The 18,454-nt window shown below is 38.6% G+C and overlaps 1 pseudogene; it reads right to left on the reverse strand.

Annotated features, from left to right (window-relative positions):
• The window catches only part of LOC101348459 (caspase-6 pseudogene), a 29,161-nt pseudogene extending 11,988 nt beyond the window's left edge, over positions 1-17,173 (reverse strand).
• Between the last annotated feature and the right edge of the window lie 1,281 nt (positions 17,174-18,454).

An 18,454-nucleotide genomic window follows, 5' to 3' on the forward strand; every position in this document is an offset into this window, starting at 1 on the left:
AACCAGAGACTTCATCAGCCTGAGACCAGAAGAACTAGACGGTGCCAGCTACCACAAATGACCGCCCTGACAGGGAACACAACAGAGAGTCCCGGATGGAGCAGGAGAAAGGTGGGATGCAGAACTCAAATTCTAGTAAGAAGACCAGACTTAATGGTCTGAATGAGACTGGAGCAACCCCAGAAAGCTTGACCCCTGGATTTTCTATCAGTCCAGAACTAAAACAATATCCGAAGCCAACTCTTCAGACAGGGATTGGACTGGACTGTGGGACATAAAGTGATACTTGTGAGGAGTGTGCCTCTTAGCTCAAGTAGATACGAAAGACTAAACGGGCAGCTTCTGTCCAGAGACGAGATGGAAAGGCAGAGACGGTTAGGAGCCAGTTGAACGGACATGGGGAATCAGGGGTGGAAAGGAGGAGTGTGTTGTCACAGAATGGGGAGAGCAATTACAGTCACATAACAATGTATGTATAAATATTTGTATGGGAAAATATTTTTAAAATTTTTTTAAAATGGCCAAAGGATATGAACAGACACTCCACCAAGGAAGACATTCAGTCAGCTAACAGATACATGAGGAAATGCTTGCAATCATTAGCCATTAGAGAAATGCAAATCAAAATGACAATGAGATACCCTCTCACCTCAACATTATTGGCATTAATCAAAAAAACAGAAAATAACAAATGTTGGAGAGGTTGCGGAGAGATTGTAACTCTTATGCGCTGCTGGTGGGTATGCAAAATGGTACAACCACTATGGAAAACAATATGGCGACTCCTTTAAAAAGTAGAAATAGAAAGACCATACAATCCAGCAATTCCACTCCTAGGAATATATCCTTGAGAAATAAGAGCCGTCACACGAATAGACATACGCACACCCATGTTCATTGCAGCATTATTCACAATAGCAAAAAGATGGAAGCAACCTAAGTGTCCATCAACAGATGAATGGATAAACAAATTATGGGACATACACACAGTGGAATACTGTGCAACAATATAGGACAATGATGAATCTGTGAAACATCTTACATCATGGATGAATCTGGAGGGCATTATGCTGAGTGAAATAAGTCAACCACAAAAGGACAAATATTGCATGAGACCACTATTATAAAAACCCAAGGAAAGGTTTACGTACAGGAAAAAAAAATTTACAGTGAAAAGATTAGCTGGAGTTTTTTCTAAACTAAATAAGGGGCTTTAGTTGTTTAAAAATATGGACCCATATGCTTATCACTTTGCTAAAATCACTAGGTAGATTCAAGAAGCAGTGAGATGTTACTGCAAAATATATGAAGAAAAAAAGAAAAGGACCATAGAGACAATTCTCACTAATTTTCTGACTAGAAATGCCATCCGTATTCCTAGGGACAATCCAGATGATCCAGAGCCTTCCACAAGGGGAGTTATTACCAAAACTGACAAAATGCCAATGTCATCCAAATCTTCTTCATTGTCAGAGGATATTTTATGATTTGTGTATTTTATATGTGTGTATGTATTAAAATATATCTGTAAGTTTACGTGTAATGTTTCCAACCCCAAAAACTAATAAAGATTGGGTTTATAACGATATTGAAAATAAAAGTCAATTATAATGAAAACTAAAAAAAAAAAAGTATTTGACTTACGCCAGAACCAACTTACAATGAAGTCTTCAGAAAGAAACCCCATCATAAGTTGGTGACTACCTGTATAGTAGAATCATTTTTTAAACAGTGTGGAATTTTTTTTTTTTTTTTAGAATCTCTACTTTTTTTGTCTACACAAATGGTCTGTAGATTTTTTTAAATATGCTTTGCACTTATATAGCATTTATTTTTCCCAAACACTTTAATTTATACATTACTTTGACGTTTACTACATGCCTACTCTGTATCAAGCACTGTGTTGGCACTGAGAATAAAATAATGAGCAAAAATAGCGAGACAAATGAAAATTTAATTTTTTTAAAATTACAGCTGACTCTTACATAATGCAAACCCTGGTGGTATAGTGGTTAAGTGCTATGGCTGCTAACCAGGCCCTCCTTGGAAACTCTATGGGGCAGTTCTACTCTGTCCTATAGGGTCAATATGAGTCAGAATCGACTCAACGGCAATGGGTTTGGGTTTCTTTTTTTTTTTTTGATTCTTACATAGTGCTCACTATGTTCCAGGCACTGTTCTAAGCATTTTATTTACACTAAATCATTAAAAGGTAAATTCTATTACTATCCCCTTTTAAAGATGAGGAAACTGAGGCACCAAGAATTTAAGAGCCAGGATTCCAAGCCAAGCAGTCTTGGCCACAAAATTCCTGTACTTAACCACTATACTGTATTCTACCACCTTCCTAACTGCACAAGTAAGTATAAAAGCGTAAGAAGGAGATGTACAAAGGCCTTTCAAGGCCTCCATAATGGAGATTGGACCTGGTCAGGAAGGTCTGGAACGGCTTCGCTGAGAAAATCTGCTTGAGATGAGATCTAAAGGATGAGTTAAGCTGGCATACAAGGGTGAGGGGAGTGTTCTAGACAGTGGGTACAGCAAGTGAAAAAGCCATGTGGTGAAGAACAGTGAGGACAAAGGACAGAACAAAGGCTCATTGCCTGGAATAGTAATACAAGAGGAATCTGTACAGGATGAGGTTGGTGACGGTGGAGCCATGTGAGAGGTAGGCGGAGGCAGGTCATGTATGCCCTTCTAGGCCAAGTTAGGAAATATTCTTATCATCTTTATGTGTATTATTCTGATTAAGAACTAATTTTCTACTTCAAAAGGTAGAACTAGAAACAGATTTTTTTCTTCCTGTAAACGAGAGGGCCATTACATAAAGAATTACAAGATATGGATAAATTATAGTATCCAGCCTTTTTGGTTACTGTTGGTGGGAGGATTGGTCTCTTCAGGATCCTGAGGCTAGTTCATCATGGCTGGAAGCAGAAGTATAAAGATGGACATTAAAGCCCTGCATGTGGATGAGGTTCCCAGTTGGCAGAGTATGTGCCTGCAAAGGAGATTTTTAAAAAGGAAGGAAGGAAAGAAGAAAGAAAGGGAGGGAGGGAGGAAAGAAAGGAGGGGGAAGAGAAAACAATCTGAGAAATTGAGGAAAATTAAGAGAATGTTAAGTCACTGGAGCCAAGAAAAGAGTGTTTCAAGAAGGGGGTGTTTAATAAGTCAGTTGCCAGTGAGATTTCAAATAAGATGAGCAATGAGATTTAGCATGGTGAAGATGACTGGTGACCTCAGCAGGAGCAGTGGATACAGAACAGTGGTTATCAACCCGGGGCAGTTTTGCCCCACAGAGGTCATTTAGCAATGTCTGAAGACATTTCTGGTTGTCATAACTGGGAGGAGGGGACTGTACAGGCCTCTAGTGCATAGAGGCCACGGATGCTGCTAAACATCCTATTATGCACAAAACACTACTCCACAAAAAAGAAAAAAATTATCTGGCCTAAAATGTCAATAGTGCCTAGGCTGAGAAACCCTGAGATAAAGCAATGTAGGTAGAAGTCAAACTGGAAAGAGTTTATAAATGGGTAAGGGGAAAGAAGTAGAAAACAGTTAAGTATAGAAATCATTTGAAAGCTTTGTCCGTGAAACGGAAAAAAAAAACAAGGCAGTAGCTAAAAGGAATGAGGAAATAAAATAAGGGCTTTCTTTCTTCCTTTCTCTCTCTCTCTCTTTCTTTTAACTGGAGAAATTTCAGGCTGTTTCTTTTAATTGGAGAAAATTGAGAGCTTTCTAGCTACAGTTGATGGAGAGTTTGAATATTCAGATTAGAGAAAAGATAATCTATAACTTCAAGTTCCTGAAAAAGTGGGAGGGATAAAATAAAAAGGAGGATTTAGCCTTAGGAGAAATAACCACACCTATTTTGACACAGTAGTTGCAACACTGGGCTCAAACATAGCAACGATTGTGAGGATGGCTTAGGACCAGGCAGTGTTTTCGTTCTGTTGTACATAGGGTTGCTATGAGTCAGAACCGACTCGATGGCACCTAACAACAACAACATACTATAATAGAAGGGAAATAGAATACAAATAGTCCCCATGAGGATCCCCTTCCGATGACTACTCCATCGAAAGTCTGTTCTGATGTAAATCAAATATGTTTTTTTTTAGTTTTCATTTTTATTGACTTTTATTATCATTATCATTATAAATCTGATCTTTATTTGTCTTTGGGGGTTGGAAACATTACATCTGAGAATAACATCAGCAAATTATGTATTGCAACATTGTAAGTAGCACACACATACCAAAAAAAGAAAAAAGAAAAAGACAATTTTAAGTGCTGCTTGTAGTAGTTCGTAGTATGGAAATGGGACAGATGATGGAATTCCTGATTAATGGCTTCTATTTTTCTCTATAAAATAGGAATCAAAATTATCTTCTGAGAATCTTGGAGGATAAGATAAAGAGGCTTGAAATAATCCTTGTGGAAAGTGGAAAAGAAAGATAACTGAGAATCATTACAGGATAGTTGTACAGTGTTAAGGACCCATTTGAAGTTGTTTTTAATTTATTTGTAAAATCAGCATGCCTTATGGTGTAACTCTAACCAGCAGCACTCTGTTGCTTAGGTCCAGATACAGAGAAAGCAGAAATTTGATTTTTCCATGGTTGGGGTTCTTGGCAGATGTCATAAAAAAAGAAGTCAAAAAAGACAGAAGGGAGCCAATAAGCTCTTGAAAAGATGCTCAACATCATTAGCCTTTAAACCATTGCTGTAGAGTCGATTCTGACTCATAGCTACCCTACAGGAGAGAGCAGAACTGTCCATTAGCCATTAATGAGATGCAAATCAAAATGACAATGAGACACCACCCCACCCCCATTAGAATGGCAAAGATCAGAAAAATAAAAAACAGCAGAAGTTAGCAAAGTTGTGCAGAAACTGGAACCCTCATCCGTTGCTGGTGGGGAAGTAACATGGTATAGCCACTGTGGAAAACAGTTCAGCAGTTCCTCAGAAAGTTGAATATAGAACTACCATATGACTCAGCAATTCCACTCCTAGGTATATATCCAAATGAAGTGAAAGCAAGAATGCAAACAGAAACCACTACACCAGTGCTCATTGCAGCAATTTTTACAATAGCCAAAAGGTAGGAAAAAACAAAATGTCCACCAACAAATGAATAGATAAACACAATTTAATATATATGTATACAATGGAATATTACTTAACCATAAAGAGAAATGAAGTCCTGATGCATGCCACAACATGGATGAACCTTGAAAACATTATGCTGAGCAAAATAAGTCAGTCATAAAGGACAAATACCGCATGATCTCACTTATATGAGATAAGCAAATATATAGAAACCAAAGATTATTAGGGGTTGGAGGGAGAGGTAAGGAGGAGTTTTTGCTTTGGAAGCATTCAGTTTATGTTCATTGCGAGGAATAATTTGGAAAAGGATAGGGATAATGATTGCACGATATGAAGAATGTAATCAATGTCATTGAAATATACATGTAGAAATTGTCGGGGGGAAATAGGCAGAAGGGGAAGGGAGCTTAAGGTACTGGCAAAAGTATTACTGAACAATATATCATGGCATCTTAGCTGGTTAAGGAGGGGTGTGAAAAGAGGAGACTGATGCACTGGAAGAAAATGTATGAGTTAATGGACATATTTTATCCAAGGTAAAATATGAATATGTCCAGTGATTTCAATCCATGTTACAAATCTGCAAACTGAGGGTATAGGGCAGTGAAATGAACCATCCCACAGCTGATGAACGGCAGAGTACCCAGACCAAAGCTTTGATTATCATGGGTAAATGTGTTGTATAAGATAGGTCCCTTTGCAGTGGTCACCTGAGGTTTGCCAAGACTAGGGCAAATTTTACATTATCACATTGTAAGGGTTAAGAAATAGAGTTTCTTGCAGAAACTCAAGAGGTAAGCAACAGGTCCTTTGATTCTCCCATTTTTCCCATGAAGTGGTATGCAGGGTCCAGGCAATAAGTGCAATATTGCAAGGAAGAGATCCTGTTGCTCTCCTTTCTTATACGGCAAGCAAGATAGCAACCTTATCAGTAGAAACAATCAAACAACTTGAATGTTAGACATTCTGGATTTGTATGTTACCTATTTAGAGGAGTTGACTATGAAAGCCAGTTGCCCAGCACCTGAGAACAGGGATCATAGAAAGTTGTAGTTCTTGCAAAAGGTTAAATAATGCCATCAGTCTTACAGGAAGATGAGTTTGAGTTAAGCTTCTCCTGCTGGTTGAAGAGTAATTCCTGGTCTTAGATGACCCATTGGTTTAGATAACCAAGAGTAAGCTCCCAGGGTCATTTTCGGACAGCCCTGTTCCTTGAAATTCTATATGTCATTCAATAAAGGACATTTAGAAAAGCTCATTGTAAGTATATTTCAGAAGGCTTCTTTCACTTTATTTCTTCATCATCCTGTGTTGTTTTTATTAAAAAAGGAAGAAACACAGGATATGGTTTCCAAGTGAAGACGGTTATTATGAAAGAAACCATAAACTAAAAAGGTTAAAGTGTAACTTAGAGAATGTTTCTAAATGTGACTTCTGATGCATAAGCTAAAATAGTGACTCTATGCATACCTCAATTTCAAAATGGCAACGTATTCCATGAGGTGTTTTTCCCTCTTATAACAAACTAGAAGGAAAAATAGAAAACAAGCTGAGAGAGCACAGAGGAGAAAATATCCAGTAAATATTTTTCCCTTAATGGGTTTAGAATTCTAGAATAAAATACCAGAAGACCTATGACTAAGACAGAGAAAATATAACCGAAGCTGGGAGAGATGAAATATCTGAGTTTTAAGATTTCTACAAGGTTGTGAAAAATCAAAGAAAATAAAAAGTTGAACATGACAGAAAAAGCTACCAAGTAATCCCTTTGGTGTTTATATAAAACGTACTCTAAGCTAACTGAAAATATGCAATATTCCTTTTCCAATAGAATTCAACAGTAAACAGAACCTCAGTACATCAATATTGTTGAGGTAGATGCCATGAGAAAAAAAAGAGTCTATGTCCTCTGAAATCTAGACGTGATGCTTTGTTTCCAAAAACAAAAACCATCAAGGGGAAAGAGATAAAAAATGAAAAATAAAAGAAGTTTCTCTTCTCTGACAAAATAAGGGAAAGACAGCTTAGGTCACACAAAGCTATAGGTTTTAGATTAAGAAAAGCATCCAGCTGAATTGTCTCGCTGATGGCCTGCAGATTTCAGAAAATTAGGAGGTAGAGGATCCCTAAAAATGGAGGTTTAGGAAGGCATGAGTTTGAGGCACAAATACATGACTCATGCTTCTCAAACTTGAATGTACTTGACTGTGCTTACAAACTACCTGGAGATCTTAAACTGCAGACTCTGATTCATTAGGATGTCAGATGGATCTTGGCTGAAAGCAGAGAACACCAGAAAAAATGTTTACCTGTGTTTTGTTGACTATGCAAAGGCATTCAACTGTGTGGATCATAATAAATTATGGATAACATTGCGAAGAATGGGAATTCCAAAACACTTAATTGTGCTCCTGTGGAACCTGTACATAGACCAAGAGGCAGTTGTTCAAACAGAACAAGGGGATACTGGGTGGGTTAAAATCAGAAAAGGGTGTGTCAGGGTTGAATCCTTTCACCATACTTATTCAATCTGTATGCTGAGCAAATAATCTGAGAAACTGGACTGTATGAAGAAGAACGCGGCATCAGGCTTTGAGGAAGACTCATGAACAATCTGCAATATGCAGATGACACAGCCTTGCTTGCTAAAAGCAAAGAGGACATGAAGCACTTACAGATAAATATCAAAGACTACAGCCCTCCGTATGGATTACACCTCAGCATAAAGAAAACAAAAATCCTCACAACCTGACCAATAAGCAACATTATGATAAATGGAGAAAATATGGAAGATGTCAAGGATTTCAGTCTACTTAGATCTACGATCAACGCCCATGGAAGCAGCAGTCAAGAAACCAAATGATTTATTGCACTGGGCAAATCTGCTGCAAAAGATCTCTTTAAAGTGTTAAAAGCAAAATGTCACTTTGAGGATTAAGGCGTACCTAACCCAAGCCTTAGTATTTTCAATTGCCTCATGCATGGGAAAGCAGGACAATAAATAAGGAAGACTGAAGAAGAATTGATGCCTTTGAACTATTGTGTTAGCGAAGAATATTGAATACACTGTGGACTGCCAGAAGAAGGAACAAACCTGTCTTGGAAGAAGTACAGCCGGAATGCTCCTTATAAGCGAGGATGGTACTTTGGACATGCTATCAGGAGGGCCCAGTTCCTGGAGAAGAACATCATGCTTGGTAGAGGGTCAGCGAAAAAGAGGAAGACCCTTAACAAGATGGGTTAACACAGTGGCTCCAATAATGGGCTCAAACACAGCAACAACTGTGAGGATGGCACAGGACCTAGCAGCGTTTCATTTTGTTGTATATAGGGTTGCTAAGAGTCAGGACCAACTCAACGGCATCTAACAACAACAAGAGTTAGGCCTGAGAGTCTGCATTTCTAAGAAGTTCCCAGCTGATGCCAGTGCTGCTAATTATTGGATCTTACTTTGAATAGCAAAGTACTGATAATATAGCGCCAGGGAACCAAAATAGAATCTCTCCACGTATTCATTTAGCCAAAGAAACTGACAGAACTTCACAAGACCAGCAAATGGTGGCATGGGGAAACAGAGTTTGCTAGCTTTACAAACCAATTATTCAATTACTTTTTCCTTTATGCTAATCAAATGTATTAACATAATCCTGTGATGAGAGTACTTGTGCTATTTTTCAGATAGTCCTAGAAGCACTGATAAAGCAGTATATACTCACCTGGCAACATTCCATGAAAATACACATGGGATTATTATAAAAACCCATTTGACATAAGAAACATGTGGAAACATCACCATTGTAAATCTGTAGCCTTACTTGAGCAGAGCATTTCATTGAAGTCTCAGGTAAAGCACATACCTTGTAAATTGAACCAAGTACTCAAGTGCTAAATGAGAGCTATTTTGTAATACTGCCACTTGTGTGCTGTCCACAAGAAGAATTAAAGACATCAGCATCAGCAGATTGAACCCTACCAATGAGAATCATGCCTGGAATATATTAAAGGATCTAGAACTAGCCTGTTTTCCCTACTTCACTTCTGGGGTGGCATTTCCCAACCTATTAGATAGCAGCAGTCTCCTCCCCAAACCCCACTCAATTCCCTCTGTGTTTTACCAATCTTTTAAAGTGAGAAACCGCCCAGCCCTGATTGTGTTCCAATTCTGCAACTAATACTGGAGCCTGGCAAATACTCCCAGACAATACGACCTCTGGGGCCCTGATAATATGCCTAGTCCTGGTAGACCTCTTTCAACCTCCTCACTGTAGGTGCCATCTGTATCTGCTACCTGTTGTCCAACTCTCCCCCCACCCCAAAGAACAAAGATGCCGTCATTTGACTAAAAGTAGTGTAATTAAGAGGAGTCTTGGTGGTGCAATGGTTAAGTGCTCAGGTGCTAACCGCAGGGTATAAGACCTGGCAATCTACTCCCATAAATATTTCAGGCTAGGAAACCCTATGGGGCAGTTCTACTCTCCTATAGGGTCATTATGAGTCGGAATTAACTCGAAGGCACACACTAACAACAGTGTAATTAAGGCTACTGTTACCATGTCTCACCGAGTCAGGTTGAATCCCTGCCTATTCATGCCAGACTGGAGGAAATCTGAGGAGCCCTGGTGGCACAGTGGTTAAGCACTCAGCTGCTAAGTGAAAGGTCAGTGGTTTGAACCCACCAGCCGCTCCCTGGGAGAAAGATGTGGCAGTCTGTTTCTGTAAAGATTTACAGCCTTGGAAATCCGATGTTCCATAGGGTCTCTATGAATAGGAATCGACTCAGTAACAACAGGGTGGTTGTTGGTTGGGTTGGTTGGAGGAGATCCCTGCCCTCTCTGAAATTGTGTTTTTATTCTACAAAACATTAGTCCTACGGCCTCTACATAATCACATAATACCTTGTGGCCACACCTAGATGTGAGAAAACCTGATCGTTAGTCCCACTTACTATTTACTAGCCACACTATAATACCCAATCACTTTACATTTCAGGACCTCATTTTTCTTATCTATAACATGGAGTTAATAGTAACTATCTTGTCTTAGAGTTCTGGTGGCACAGTGGTTAAGAGCTGCAGCAAGCTATGTCTGTTAACCAAAAGGTCAGCAGTTCAAATCCACCAGTTGTTCCTTGGAAACCCTATAGGGCAGTTCTACTCTGTCCTGTAGGGAGGCTATAAGTCAGAATCGACTCTTGACAGCAGTGGGTATCTTGTCTTCTTCACAAAATTGTTGTGAAAATTAAGTAGAATCATGAATACTGAGATACTTTGAAAATCTGTAAAGTACTATGTAAGAATCAAATATTATTACTGAAATTACAAGTTTAATTTAGCAGATCAATAAACTACTTTTAAAGATTACTTCTCCAAGCCTGGAGTAATAAAGTGGCAGTTAACATCACATTCTACATCTTGAACTCCAAGAACTAGGGGGACAACCTGATAAGTAGTTATTCCCCCAAAAATAAAATGCAATTAATTTGCACAGGTTTAAGCACACCTGTGGATACTGAATAACAAAACATGAATAACAAAAAACTTACTTGTATAGGCCACAAATCTTGTGGTTCACTTACTCCTTGTAGGAAAAGTAATTCTGTGCTTCCACAATTTATTTTTTTCCCATTTTTGATATTATAAGCCGGGTATCTTATAAGATATTATAAGACAATTAGATTACCTTGCACTAAATAAGTACTCAACAAGGTTTCTAAATAAAGTATCAAAGAACTTTGTCAATCCAGAGATGGTATAACCTATGTTAAATCTAACTATATGAATAATATAGGTTTATTGCATAAAATTTGAAAAATATATATAAAAGTATAAATAAATTCCACAATATTCATACACAAAAACATCACATTGTTTCACTAAATATTTCTCAGGGTTGCTGAAAAATTCCATTTTGGTCCAAGCACACATTGTTTCAAATGAAGAGATGGATGCAAATTAAGCAGGGAGGCTGAACACTAAATTTCATAGCTTTGAGAGGTGATGAGAGAGGACAGGTGTGAAGAGAATCCTTAAGTTTACATGGAGCAGTGCCTGGAGCAGTAAGAACAGCTCCTAACAGGAGTATTACAGAGCAGGAAGTGCAATGCTAACACTGGACTAAGGATCAGACCTCTCTCCTATATTGTTGAGCCCCACACAGGCCCCCAGGATTCCTGTAACCTCTATGGAAGAGAGAGACCCGATGGGAGTCTCAACATCCCTAAAGGCTCTCCTTCCCATTGCCATCCCACACCTCTTTGCGTCACTGAGTAAGGGCATGCCAGGGCTTCCTTGATTTACTGCCCAGAAAGCAGCTATCTCATGAGTGTGTTTTCCAAAAGCTCTCCAAGGCTTCCTGCAATACAATATCAACATACTAGCAGAAATTCTTTGGATTTCTGAAATATGGATAGTACCTAACCCTGAATTCTGGTGCTAATGCAGATTTCCCCTATTTATGTATTCTACATTAGAAATCATTTTGTGGATACAAAATTAAGGCTCTGAGAGTGACTTCTCTACACAGCTAACTAGTTAATGGCTGAGCAGGGTCTATAATCATGTTTCTTGACACATATTCTAGTGTTCTTCCTTCTATGTCACACTGCCTCCTAAACAGTCCAGAATTATGAACATAAGAATGTTATTTGACATCTTAATTTTAATGTTACTATTAAGATATATCATGAAAGAACTAGAAAATACCTCAACTAATCATTACTTTATAATTTTTTAAAATACCAAACAATCAGCCTAGGGAAGGAGAGAGAAAATTCAACATGAATCCTAGAGAATACGTTAAATATACATGGCATGATTTACAAAACCAGTTCAAAGGCTAAATACAGAATCTGTTATGAATTTAGTGTATATTTCATATATTTGCACTTCAAACTACCATTATTATCAAAGTTAAGCCTCATATATTTTTTCAATGTAACTTTCTCATGTTTGACTTTCTGCATAAATTATTTCCAGAAAAATGCTTCTTTTAATGAGACTTTATTTTTTAGAGCAGTTTTAGGTTTACAGAAAAATAGTGTAAAACATTTTTTTAAAAAAGAAAATGAACGATCATTAGTATTTTTCTATGTAACCAAAGAAGCAATCATTTGCCTTGACAGGACATGTAACCTACGTTCATGGAATAAACTTTGCAAATATGCTGATTAATTTATTTTAACCTTAATGTTTTGCTGATTTTCCACTAGGTTGTATTCATGATATATACAACCCCCTTTTCACTGTGTAAGCAGGAAAATGACTCCCACAGTCACTGTAAATTGAGAAGAGGGCTTTTTTTAAACCTTAGGCAATTAAAATAGATTGACCTTTGTAGTTACACCGTTGGCCTTTCTCCTGAGTGTACTGGGTTGGCACTGAAATACTTCCATCAAGTGTTCTGGTAAATTGGGTTAGTGTCGGTCACCAAAGTAGGAATCTGTATTGTAGGTATCATATATAGATTATATGTCATCTGATTTAATTTTCACACAATGCACTATTGATGCTCTGTATAAAATAAAGGTCTGTTTTGAGGGGTTAGTCAAAGTATCTCTGTTTTCCAATTCTGGCTTTCTATTACTGTTTGGTCAGATATCCTCAGACAGTCTGTCAATTTAACTGTTGAGAATTGAATAATGCATGAGTCTCTATAACTTTGAAAGGAGAAATCAATCAATAATGACATGCTAAAAAGAATTTGATCCTCTCTTAATACCAAACTCCAAATCTTTCAATTCAACAATACTGAGTTGAAATGATGTAATTTCACAGTAAATGGACTATATGGAAATTACTGAGTTTAACACAATCTTTCTTGGGGAAAGGATAGGGAGAAGGGGCAAGGGGATACATTGTTGTTCTTTGATTCCTTCCCAAGTTGTTTTATTAAGTGTTGGCTATACACCAGGCACTATTTAGGCACTGGTGATTCAGGGGAAAAGATAATTTCTCCCCTCAAGGAGCTCACTCTCTGGTAGGGGAAACAGTTAACTGTTATTGTCAGTACGTCTTATGCATTCTTACAGATTTTTTCACTCTGAGAGTTTTCTTTTGAGAGTTTTATTTCCTAAGAGGTTTGAACTGGGCAAAAGACCCACCAAATCAGCTATCCTATCAACTCCTATTCATAATTGAGAAAATAAGAAACCTAACCGAAGTTAATGAGAAGAACGGTGCTACTTTTGAAAAGACAGTAAGTGCAGCATTGTGAGTACCACGCTAGCCATGGGCTTACTGTACTACCATGAGTTAGAGCAAATTCATATCCCTTGGTTTTGTGACATTTCAAATATTAAAAAGGAGTGAATATTCTTTTTAATAAAAAATAAACATAGCTCACAGTGCTAGTTCTGGAAGCCCTGTGTTGTGATATATTCAATTATATATGCAAGAGGATGAAAAGAAATACAGGGCAAACTATTTAAGTCATCAAAAAAAGTTAGCCTGAGTAAATTATTCATTAAGTCAGAAACAAAGATGTATGAATTATAATACAATTCATTCACTTATTCATTCCTCCCATCTTCCATTCATTAGTTATAGGCACTATTGAATGCCTGTAAATACCAGGCATTATACAAGGCAATGGAGATAGAGATGTAATAAGGATAATATTTTTAAAGATAGTAATATGTTTTTCTCATTTGCCTTTCTAATATACAAGACTTTCTCCATTCAGCCTAAGACACCCAGCTCCCTCAGTAGGGGATATGGATTGTTACAGAATGATGCAAAGAGAAAGGGTTCAATCTCGCTCAACTGGCATAACCCAGTTTATAAAGACAATGTTCTACATTCTACCTTGGTGAGTAGCGTCTGGGGTCTTAAAAGCCTGGGAGCAGCCATCTAAGAGACTCCACTGGTCTCACCCATTCGGGAGCAAGGGAGAATGAAGAAAACAAAACATAAGGGAAAGATTAGTCCAAAGGACTACTGGACCACAACTACCACGGCCCTCACCAGGCTGAGTCCAATGCAACTAGACAGTGCCTTGCTACCACCACTGACTGCTCTGACAGGGATCACAACAGAGGGTCCTGGACAGAGCTGGAGAAAAATGTAGAACAAAATTCTAACTCACAAAAAAAGACCAGACTTACTGGCCTGACAGAGAATGGAGAAATACCAAAAGAGCATGGCCCCCGGACACCCTCTTAGCTCAGTAATGAAGTCACTCCCGAGGTTCACCCTTTAGCCAAAAATTAGACAGCCCATAAAACAGAACGAGACTAATGGGGCACAACAGCCCGGGGACAAGGACTAGAAGGCAGGAGTGGACAGGAAAGCTGGTAACAGGGAACCCAAGGTTGAAAAGGGAGAGTGTTGACATGTTGTGGAGTTGTTAACCAATGTTATAAAACAATGTGTGTACTAACTGTTTAATGAGAAACTACTTGTTCTGAAAACCTTCATCTAAAGTACAATAAAAAAAATAATAAAAAAAGAGAAAGAGTTCATAATTAACATCTGACATTCAAAATAGGATTTTGCAGCAAGACTATAGGCATTTTTTAGAAAGGATTTTCTATATTCTTTTCTTTCTCATTTAACATATTAGGGGCTAGGTCTAGCAGACCTGATAGGAAGGAAGGGAACCCTATTTGTTCCGGACATAAGAGATTGTGACGGTGAGATAACCTAAAGAAGAGAGGGAGGGAAAAGAAAGTCTCATATGTCCTGATGGAAGCAAGTCAGATAGGTTGAGGGGATGACTACAATATAACCTCTATGAGGGCAAGGATTTTTCTTTGCTTTATTCACTACTGTATGACCAGTGCCTATAAGAGTGCTTGGTACATACACCACATGCCCTTTGCCAATGAGTCGATTCCAACTCATAGCAACCCTACAGGACAGAGCAGAACTGCCCCATAGGGTTTCCAAGGAGTGGCTAGCAGATTCAAACTACCAATCTTTTTTGGTAAGCAGCCTGAGCTCTTAAGCACTGCACCACCAGGGCTCCATACTAGGTACTAATTAATATTTACTGAATGCATGCAGGTCTCTTTGTTTTGCTCTCTCCTCTGAACTCTGGGTGTACAATGCTGTGCTAAGCAAACTTGTTCCAAGAAGAAGGGTCTTGGACTATGGTTAAGAGGGTAAAACAATGACAGCAGTAACAGACAGGGCCTGGTTTTCATTCCCAGCACATATTCCATGGGACCCATCATGGCAGAGGCAAAGGCTTATGAAGTGGATGCCTTGGGTCAGGGACCAGACGGAGAATATTTCAGATATTTAGAGTGGTCTGAGTGAAAGCAGGAACTAAAGGAAGGCCAAGGCAGCAGAAGAGATCTCTAAGGTCCAACCAAGCTAAGAAAGAATGGCAGGAAGTTATCAGCTACAGACATCAGTACTTTATGCCAACAGGATAACCAGGACAGGATTAGACAGACATACCTCAGGTGATGCCAGACCATGCACAATGACCAGCTCAAGTCGAGAGTTCAAATCCCCTCAATGCAACAACTTCATATGAGCCCCTGCTCTGTGTGCCAAACACCACCTTAGAAGGAAACAGAGAAAGGAAGGGGTAACGGAATGATAGAACAATTGTTTCAATGAGGGTGAAAGAGATTAAATGATTGGACCAGGGTTAGTTTTAAAACATATTAGACTAAAATTGTTTTTGTTTTCACATGCTTACCTAGCAGTTAGGGAAGATCAGCAGTTTTTAAGAACAAAGAAAGTATATTTTTCCTCTCTATCTGAGTGTGGTGTGAATAATTTTACAGCTCTGCCATCCAGCAGCAGAAAACACAGTCCTTGCCTCAAGGACTCTGGTGAGAAAGGGAGATAAGGAAAAAGGCATCTATCATCCAACATGATACAACATATCATACAACAAAATAAGCACAAAAAGCTTAAGGAACATAAAGGTCCCAGGAACACCTAACCCAGACCCAGGGAAGAGAGGGCAAGGAAGTAAAGAGTTCTGGAAGAAAATCACCTGAGCTGAATGCATGTTAGATTAGCCAGAATACCCCTAGAAGCAAGTAAACAAATTTATTGTTGACACAGTACACAAAATCATACACAAAACAGCAACACTTAAATTCAAACTATAAAATCTTTATTGATTGCCAGGCTGTGGGGATAGCCTTGGTGCCGTCAGATTTAGGATTTACTGAACAGAATCACTGAGAATGTAATTGAAATCACATTCCTCCACTTGCTCCCTTTGCTGACTGTAAAGAAATTAATCTCGGGACCTTGGTTACCATATCTTTAAATTGGGGGTAATAATAGCGTTGTTTTGAGAATTGAGTTAGTGCATGTAATGGGCTTACAACAGTGCCTGGTGCCTCATAGATGCTCAATAAATATTAGCTGCTATTAGCTATTTTATATAGAGCACAGATTAAATCTTCAAAGCATTTCACACACTTAATTCCTGCATATTCTTGGAAGATAGATTACAGTTTAGGAATTAGGGCACAAATGAGGTTAAATGACTTGCATACTGTCTGAAGAAGAATGCTTTTCCCCAATTTCTGTTTTTCTTGGGAAGAATAACCGGGGTGGGCTTGGCTCACCTCTGCCCGTCTTCATTTTGAACTGCACGTGCAGAGAGCATGATTTCCCCAATCCTGCTGTGACTGGGAGGGAAATTGGTCCAGTTCTGAAGGTGAGTTTTAGCAAGCTCATTTGGCTGACAGATCTAAAATTACCTTCTCCAACTGTACTTTTTTGCATGTGTTTGTTTGTTTAGCTTTCTGTGTGCCAATTATTCATTCACCACCAAGCTTTCGGGGCAGACCTCTAAAATAAATATCTGTCAATGCAGTCAAGCACATTAAAAATACAGTTCCATTTTTTTTCTTGGAGACATCCCTTTTGGAGCCTTCCATCCTCCTGCTCCAAACTATAGTCATGCATCCACGATATGTTCTGTGGAATAGAACATTATGTGATTTGGACATTGTGCGAACACCATATTATATACTTAGCAAAGCTATGTGGGATACCTTTAGTTTCACGTCCAAATCAATACTTCTCCTTTGCCTGTTGCTGCTGCCGTAACTAGCACTGGTTTTGCTGAGCTGGGGAGACATGATGCACTTCACAGTAATATTTTCGAAGGAAAATTAAACAAAGAGATAGCACTACAACACTCAAGATACGTGCTATACACAAGACTGGATGCTGCAGCCTACGTGTTGAAGCATACACTGTTATACGGTGTACTTTTTATCTGTAGGTAGGGAAAGTTCACATTAAAATAACGATAGAAAGTACAGTACAATACATGCCTAAGCCAGTAACATAGGCGTTTATTATGACTATTAAGACATATGTTATAGATTATGTATCATACCATTATATGCCTAACCAAAGGTCAGTGGTTTGAACCACCAGGGGCTCCAAGACAGAAAGATGTGGCAGTCGCTTCCGCAGAGATTTATAGCGTTGGAAACCCTGTGGAGGTCGCTATGAGTCTGGATTGACTCAACAGGCAGTAGGTTTTATTATATACCTGGCAGCATAATCACTTTGTATACAAGAGACATGAGATACACGTGTTGCATGTGGGAAGCTGTTGCATTCACTATGTTTGTTATGCCTGCTACGTCCTGTTCTCCAATCGGGATTTTGGAACTCTATTATAACCTTCTGGGATGACAAAGCTATATGCAGTTGGAAGTTATGTGGCGCATGACTATATATTACTTTGCCAACAACCAAAATAAAAATAAGCATCATGAATATTGGGGCAGAGATAGTAGGTGCCTGACAATATCCATTCCCTCTTTTCTTTAGCTGGTCTCATTGCTGCCCAGATAAAGGCTACATTTGTGTGTACCTTGTGACTAAGTTTTGGCTAATGAAATACAAGCAGAAATGTTGTGTGGTATTTCCAGGAATTTTCCTTAATGGGAAAATTCTATTCCTTCTATTCCTTTTCCTCCTTCCTGCTGCCTGAACTTGGATATGGTAGCTGGACCTCTGGCAGCCTTATTGGATCATGAAGATAAGAGTAAGAGGGAGGAAGCAGTGAACAGGAAGGAGCCTAGGTTCCTGATGACTTCATAGAGCTGCCACAACAGCCTTGAACTGCTTGCCTTTTATATGAGAAAGAAATAAACTTCTCTCTTGTTTAAGCCATTCTTTGCTTTGTTTTGTTTTCTTCTGTTATATGCAATGAAGTAATCCTAACAAACATAGAAAATTATCTCTGAGCCCCTCTTCCCTTGTTCTTTCTCCCCATTTAGACTGCCAACCCTAAGCCCTCCTACAAAGAAACTCTGCAGCCCCCCACTGCAAAGGCTGAAAACAGGAAATTAAATTTATTTGCAAGGTAAAATGATTTTGTTTTATATTTCAAAAGATCTATC

Source organism: Trichechus manatus, unplaced genomic scaffold (assembly GCF_000243295.1).
Source record: "Trichechus manatus latirostris isolate Lorelei unplaced genomic scaffold, TriManLat1.0 scaffold00144, whole genome shotgun sequence".
Taxonomy (NCBI): domain Eukaryota; kingdom Metazoa; phylum Chordata; class Mammalia; order Sirenia; family Trichechidae; genus Trichechus; species Trichechus manatus.